Source organism: Triticum aestivum, chromosome 2B (genome assembly GCF_018294505.1).
Source record: "Triticum aestivum cultivar Chinese Spring chromosome 2B, IWGSC CS RefSeq v2.1, whole genome shotgun sequence".
NCBI lineage: Eukaryota > Viridiplantae > Streptophyta > Magnoliopsida > Poales > Poaceae > Triticum > Triticum aestivum.
In genome coordinates, this window is record NC_057798.1 from 281411472 (window position 1) to 281419601 (window position 8130).

An 8130-nucleotide genomic window follows, 5' to 3' on the forward strand; every position below is an offset into this window, starting at 1 on the left:
TTTCTTCTTTGTTGAGTCATAGGAACCACCGTACTGTTAAGTGGGGTCCAAGTGAACAAAGTCAGAGTGACTAAAGTGATGCTCAACCCAAATCCTATGTCTTCGAGCGAAGATAATGAGAGCAAATCTTAGCCAGAGCTGGATGAGTCAGCTTTGCTTGTAGCCCAAGTAAAGTTGCCGTGTGTGTTTGAAATCTGACCGTTGGAACACGTGTCAGTTCCTTAGTGACCCAGGGTCATTTCGGACATATCAGGTCGGGTTGCCTTGTGGCTATAAATAGCCCACCCCCTACACCATAAATTGGTGGCTGCTTAGAGTTAGTTTACGGCTTTTGTCGTTTTGAGAGCAACCCACCTCGAAGCCTTTGAGAGAGAAATCCTTGCGAGGACAAAGCCCAAACACCCAGAGCCAAAGAGTGTTAGGCATCACTGAAGTCTTTCTGTCTGTGTGACCTGAAGACTTATTACACTTGAGGACTGTGTATCCTCCAGCCGGTTAGGCATCGCGTTCTGAGCATCCAAGAGTCATTGTGGATTGCCGGTGAATGAAGTCGGTGAAGGTTCGGAAGTCTACCTTGAAGACTTACCAGAGTGAATGGGCGACGATTGTGTGTCCTTACCTCAAGGGGAATAAGGTGAAGACGCGGTCTTCTGAGTTGAATCTCAGCCTCCCTAACTAGACGTACAGTTGTCACAGCAACTGGAACTAGTCCAACAAATCCTGTGTCTTCAACAAGTGACTGGTTCTATCTCTTCCCTCCTTTACTTTGAGTTTGTCTTCGTGAAGTCATTGCTTATTTGTCTTATCTGTTTGACTTCATTGCTTGACTACTATCGTTGATTGGCTTCGTATTATCTTCCATCCTGATCCTTACTACCTAGCTGCTATTAGTCTTTGTATGTTCACATTATTGCATACTTGACTATGGCTTGCTTGTTGTAGTTTATCTTCCGCTGCATATCAATTAGGTCATTTCTATTGTTTGTCTTCGAAACTTCCACGTTTTGAAGACTTTGGTAAAAATCGCCTATTCACCCCCCCTCTAGTCGATAACTAGCACTTTCAGCTCCTAACCTAGTCACTGCTGGACAGACCAATACAACACTTCCTCACGCCCTCATTGGATGCCGGTCGCTGGGCTTGAAGCGAATGGAAGGACAAGAAGATAAAGATCCAACCATGGGTGTAGCCTTCCTGGGAGGCAGCAGCAGTAGCACGGGCATGGCATCAAGTTTATGCATATGGACAGTCGCAGCTTGCAAGAGCAGCATGAGTAACGAGTAGGTACATCACATCCCTGATTATATCTAATTCAACTATTCAATTTCTGGCCAATAGTTAAACCCGAGGGTGTTGTCAAACTGCTTGTACATAGGGAATCTATAACAAAATGAAACCAATTTCTGTGTATTTTATAACTCCCCCAATAAATACTGAACTGACTGAACCTGATGTGTCTAATCAAGTTTCCGGTGCAAACATACAAGCTCATGTTGTTCTTGAGCCTGAAGTGTCTAATGAATAGACTGCTAATGAAGGATTTGATGCAAACATTTTACGTGCTCCTGGTAGGGCCGGACTAACGAGCAGCTCGGCTCGTTAAGCTCATACTCGTTAAGGCTCGGCTCGTTAAGCTCGTACTCGTTAAGGCTCGGCTTGTTAAGCTCGTTAAGATTAACGAGCAGAAAACCCTGCTCGGCTCGGCTCGTTTGAATCTCGTTAAGCTCGTGAGCGCTCGCAAGCTCTCGTTAATAGATTATAATGTGTTATGATATACGTGATGAATGTGTAGGTATGGTTTTCAAGATGAAATATGGTGACTACAAAAAGAAATAAAGTAGTTTGTTGCCTCATATGTTGATTAGATTAAATAGATGGGCTGAGATGCTATAAAAAGTTTGTCACATAATATGAAAATATGTGTTGTGTTCTTACTAACGAGCTTAACGAGCTACTCATGAAACTCTTTAGCTCGCTCGTTAAGCTCGTTAAGCTTAACAAGCTAAAATCAATGATTGGCTCTGTTCATTAAGAAGCGATCTACGAGCTTAACGAGCCGAACTATCGAGCGCTCATTAAGCTCGCGAGCTATGAGCTTTTGGTCCAGCCCTAGCTCCTGGTGATGAACATATAGTGTCTAATGAGGGATCTAATGCAAGCATTTTGCAAGCTCCCATTGAAGGATGTAGTGTCTAATGTGATCTGCTATGTTGAGAGAGAGAGAGAGATTTGCATGAATTGACGAGAAGCAATTATAGTACATTTTCATGGCTTGAGAAATGTCGAGGCCATATACTAGAAAGTCCCCGTATGAAGACAACTTAGCATAAATACTTTTCTGATATGTTGTTTGAAACTATTGGCGTACTGGTTATAGGTGCAATTTTACTTGGATATTTTTGGCCAGAAAACGAATAATTCAAGCAGGTGCAGTCCATGTTAGTAGTCTTTGTACACCATGTTGCATTTTGTGTTTTTTGGTGCTTACATAATTTAGTGTTTTATTATCTGGAACTACTTTGGATCATTAGCTGGTTTTCAAAGTGCATGTAGCTTCACATTTCTCAAGTTATCTTGATTTCCGAAGTGCAAGTGCCTTCGTATTTTTTAAGTTAAATTTTTGCCCTTGGTAACTTGAAATCGTGCATCCGCCACTGCACACAAATCATACACGCAGTCCAGAACAAACTAAATGAAATACAGGGACCTACACTAGCTCATTGTACAGGCACACTGCAGCTCTGCTTGTGCTTGGGATGTTCCATGTACAAGTCCATGTTACCACTTGCTTGGATGTGCAGGCATTGAGCTCCTTGCATCCCCCCTCTGCATTTTTGACACGGCGAATGGTTGACCAAATGAGAGGAAACGACCTTGCTGTTGTATCGGAGGATAGGTACTTACAAGGTTATACCAGCGTGCAGGATGTGTACCAGATCCCATAGCACCGTCATGCTTCGCTAAAAATGGTTTTGCTTGTTTCAAATGATATCTCCAGAAGAAATAAGAGTTGAAGTCACTGTTGCATAGGTGTGTAAGCTAAGAGAGCAGTAAAAGGATATCCAAACATCGTCGGAATAGTGCCCAAGGGAGCGATATGTGGATACCTAGTTTGAGTCAGCATTTGGGCATGCTCGCCTAGCTAGAGAGCGGGTCACTTCAGAGCCATAGAGGATGATGCGCTGGCGTTGGTTGGCCATGCACATGCAGATCTTGAGCGGAAGCGGACGCTACGATGCGGTGGACGAGGTCGTTGGTGAGGCCCCAACGGGCTCATGGGTGGAGGTGCGTTGATGTGCTCGGTGAAGTAGCCTCTGTGAGGTGGGAGACCGCGTCGGTGAAGCGCACTAGATGCGGTGGAAGTCGATGTTTGTGAGCCATGTCGGCTGCAGTGGTCGACATTGTCAGTGGACCACCCAGTGCGGTGGATGAGGGCGTAGATGAGGTAGCTCCGGTGCGGTGGTGAAGCGCGACCATTGTCGTCATCCAGCACAGAGGTGGGGAAAGAGACGAGACGAGGGGCGATTTGAACTTTTCTTGGGTTGGCGGCGAACTACGGATTTGAGCACTCTATGTGTGGAAGGGGACGATAGAGAAGGAAGATTTTGCAGGGCTGGAATGGGGCCGCCAGATATTTCAATCCGAAACATGGAGGCGCAAACTTTTCTTTCATCGTTCTTCTTTTGGGGGACGGGTGGAGAGAGACGGAGGGGGTGGGTGGCTGGGTGCGAGCATCCATATGACACATGCGACCACCACGATGCGACCCTTGTCTGCCTGGTAGGCGCCTACATTTGATAATGCAAACGAATCTTCTTTCATTTGCGAATGAATCTGTATGTATTACCATGCCCGTGTTTTCCTTGCAAATAATTAGTCCTTCGAAATGAGATACTATAAATTAATTAATGAGGAGTTAGTTGAATTAGAGTGTGTGTCACATAGGGATCTCCATTTCTAACATGGATTTCACATTTCACGGTATCCATGCTACTTTTTTAATACAAATTCATATGTATAAGATGAACACCATGGTAGTGAGAAAACTTTGGATGGATTCAAACAAACGACCACACACACACAAAATACCACAACAATCGAGTCAATGTCAACTTTTCCAAACCTAGTATGTCACGAATTCGAAATAATTACGGAAGCCATATGCATGGTCCTAAATTCAAGTCTTACAACGTACACTTAATTGAAACGTCCATACTAAGTCTAGTACTATCTACACTCAAATGTTCCTTTAGCCCGACCCCACCTCGGCACACACGCTACATACTTCATGCATCGATCAATCATCCTCTCCTAAGCACCTTACAAAGCTATTGGTTTCCAACACACGTTAATTCTTTCTCTCCATTTTTAGATCTCTAACTCTCTCAAGTACACAACTCCCTTTTTCCACTCTGTTAACAAATGTATCTCTCTCACACGCACCCGCCATTGCACTCCATGCTGAGCTCTCTATCTCTCTCTCCCTCCCACCCTCTCTCACTAGATACATGCATTGCCTATCTAGACCCCCCGTCTTGTGTGCATGCACACAAATTTTCCATCTAAGTCACTCTCTCAAGACTTTCGCACTCTTTCTTCCGCACGGCAGCCCACACTCGCTCAATGTCTCTCTCTCTCTCTCACTCTTTATCTAAGTCTCACCTTGCTTTCTCTCACACACAAATGATATATCTCCCTGTTCGGGCCACGATTGACACACTTTATACTCACTCACGCATGGCGGCCCATGCTCTCTCTCTCTCTCTCTCTCTCTCTCTCTCTCTCTATGTATGTACGTCTCGGTTGACCTTGCTATTTCTTAGACACCAACGATATATCTCCATGTTTGAGCCCAATTCGACATATTCATAATGTATACTCTCTCACGCACATTGTCTATCTAGGTCACTCTCTCCAACACGTCTCACTCTTTTGATCGCATGATGACTCACACTCGATCAATCTCTCTCCCTTTATCTATGTATCGATTGACCTTGCTTCCTCCCATGCACAATATATATCTACATGTCTATGACTGGATCTTCTGTCAAGCTCTATCTTATAGACCTCACCCTTCCCAAAAACTCAATCGGACAGTATCTCTCTAAAGCATATATATCTTTTCAATGAATGCCGAGCCACACTCACTTTGTCTGTCTATCTATCTGTGTCTCGATTGGCCTCGCTGTCGGTGTCAAAACCGACGGATCTTGGGTAGGGGGTCCCAAACTGTGCGTCTAAGGCTAATGGTAACACGAGGCAGCGGACACGGTGTTTACCCAGGTTCGGGCCCTCTCGATGGAGGTAATACCCTACTTCCTGCTTGATTGATCTTGATGATGTGAGTATTACAAGAGTTGATCTACCACGAGATCGTAGAGGCTAAACCCTAGGAGCTAGCCTATGATTATGATTGTTGTTATCCTACAGACTAAACCCTCTGGTTTATATAGACACCGGAGGGGGCTATGGTTACACATAGTCGGTTACAAAGAAGGAGATCAACATATCCGAATTGCCAAGCTTGCCCTCCACGCAAAGGAGAGTCCCACCCGGACACGGGACGAAGTCTTCAATCTTATATCTTCGTAGTCCAACAGTCCGGCCAAAGTATATAGTCCGGCTGTCCGAGGACCCCCTAATCCAGGACTCCCCCAGTAGTCCCTGAACCAGGCTTCAATGGCGATGAGTCCGGCGCGCAGATTGTCTTTGGCATTGCAAGGCGGGTTCTTCTCCAAATTCTCCAGAGTTCCTGTTTTAACGAGCAGTGTCCGGATTCCCATTAATGTTGCACTCCTTGGCTTTTGTGCTTTAATAATGGCTATATCCACGTTTTGAGCGAATGTGAGAAGTCGGGGCCTTTTTACATTTGCCACCCTGACCATGTAAGTAAATCATCTATTTAAAGAGACAGGGATCCTTAGATCCAAATCACACCATCTCCTCCCAGCGAGTATCCATCAGAGCGCGCCTGGAAAAATCCATCCCATCATGGCCGGCCGTCACGGCTCCTCCTCTCACTCATGTAGCACTAAGCCAGGCGATTGGGAGAAGTGTTCCATCCCCCATAGCCGATTGGTAGAGTTGCAGACCCAGGGGTTTCTCCCTCCTGCATACATGGTCCCCGTCCGAGCCGGACTAGCCAGTTATAATGGCGGAGAGCAAGCGGAGAGTTTGCCCAACCCGTCCAAGGGGAGCGGGTATGCCTTGTCCCTTACTTCCTGATGGGACTTGGATTTCCCATCCATCCGTTCCTCCGCAGGCTCCTGGAGTTCAATGGCCTCCAGCTGCATAACTTCACCCCCGCCTCCATTTTACACATCGCAGTCTACGTTGCCTTCTGCAAGCTATTTCTGGGCTGCGAAGCTCATTTCGAGCTATGGAAGAGGCTATTTTGCCTCGTACGCCACACTCAGGAGGGGTCTGTATATCAAGGGGGCGGAGCCAAAATATGGCGCATCGCCGGGACCGGATACCTGTCCGGTACCCCGAAGAAGACATCCGAAGACTGGCCTTTGGAGTGGTTCTATATGGAGGACGTACCCCTTCCGAACCCTATTCGGATGGGCCTTCCTGAGTTTGTAAATGCCCCATTGAAGAAACGCCACAGCTGGCACCCCCGGAGCCCCCAGGAGGAAGATAACAGAGAGGTCCTTTTCCTGATGGACAAGATAAAGACGCTAGCCAAATAAGGACTAACAATAATTGAGGTTATGTCAATATGTATAATGCGGGGAGTGCAGCCACTTCAATATCGGGGGAAACCATTGTGGCACTTCAATGGAGAAGACGATGCCACCCGCTGCGGCCGTACAGGTCCGGACTCTGCCGCCGCTCTGGCAAAAATATTGTCCGATTTGTACAAAGGAGAAGAAGAGGAGTTCATCCATATTAAGCCACGGGATGGATTCTCCATGTACAACCCCCCAAGTTTTTTTCCAATCTTTCCCGCATTCTTTAGCAAAAATATTTACCTTGCCAATTCATAGCAGGAACTGTGAAAAGCTATGAGGGAGGTTCACAGCCCGTCTCCACAGCCAGAGGACCCCAACCGGGCCCTCGACCCCAGACTTGAAGAAGATCCAGACATATTTGTGGAGCTCGTCGACTGGACATTTTATTAGTTAAGCTATGATGGTGCCTTGGTGGCCATCATAGCTGATTATCCTAGCCTACTCCCTGTATCACATGTAAGTAAAACCGGAGTCCCAATTCCAAGAAGGATCCCCTCTTTGCGCCTTACCCACCGCACATGTATTGCGTTTTACAGGGAAGGCCATCGGGACGCCGCGCCAAACCCACGGTGACTCGTCAACAAGGGGCACCAAAGCCGGGTAGGCTTAAAAGGAAGGCGGTCAGGACCGAGACGCCATTGCAGAGGTATGATTAAAAACCTGCTACGTAATTTTCATCTTTAAAATAAACAATGTCCATGGTTTCCTGGCAGAAAAAGCGCTCGCCGGACTATATCCAGAGAGCCTGCCGGCCATGCCTCCACCAACCGAACTCCGAGGCTGGACTCAAGGACGGAGGTCAACGCGGGGACAATGCCGGACGATCCTCCTACAGAGGATGCAGATAGATTATCCACTAGAAACTCCGAAGTGGAGAGCTCCATGAATCATAGGTGCCGACGGGCCACGCTACGCGACCCTAATTTCTCTGAAGAGGCGTTCAATGCCTTCAACTCAGAGGACGCGTACATCCGAGCTGCTCAAGATGGCCTTGCCACAGCCACGGACCAGTATGTAAAGGATATACGGGTAAGAAAATTTGATAAGTATGTATATCCGTAGCCCCTGAGACTTGAAACAGTTGGCACAACTGATTTAAGGATCATTGTATGCATAGGTTCTTACAGAGAAGAATACCCAGCTGTCTAAAGAGTTGGAGTGCAAAGCCCAGATTCGGGCCGTAGTTGCCGAAATGGAGGAGTCCAAGAAGGCTCCATCTGGTAATAATTTTCTTGATCGGAACGAATGTAATGACATGTACCAGTTAGTATTCGGCATTAATGCAAATCTAATAATAGATTCTGCCGACAATCCTGGAGAAAATCCGGAGATCGTACCGGGGGATGAGCAATATGCTGAACGATAGCTAATGGCTAGCAAGCGTGTCTTACAAAGG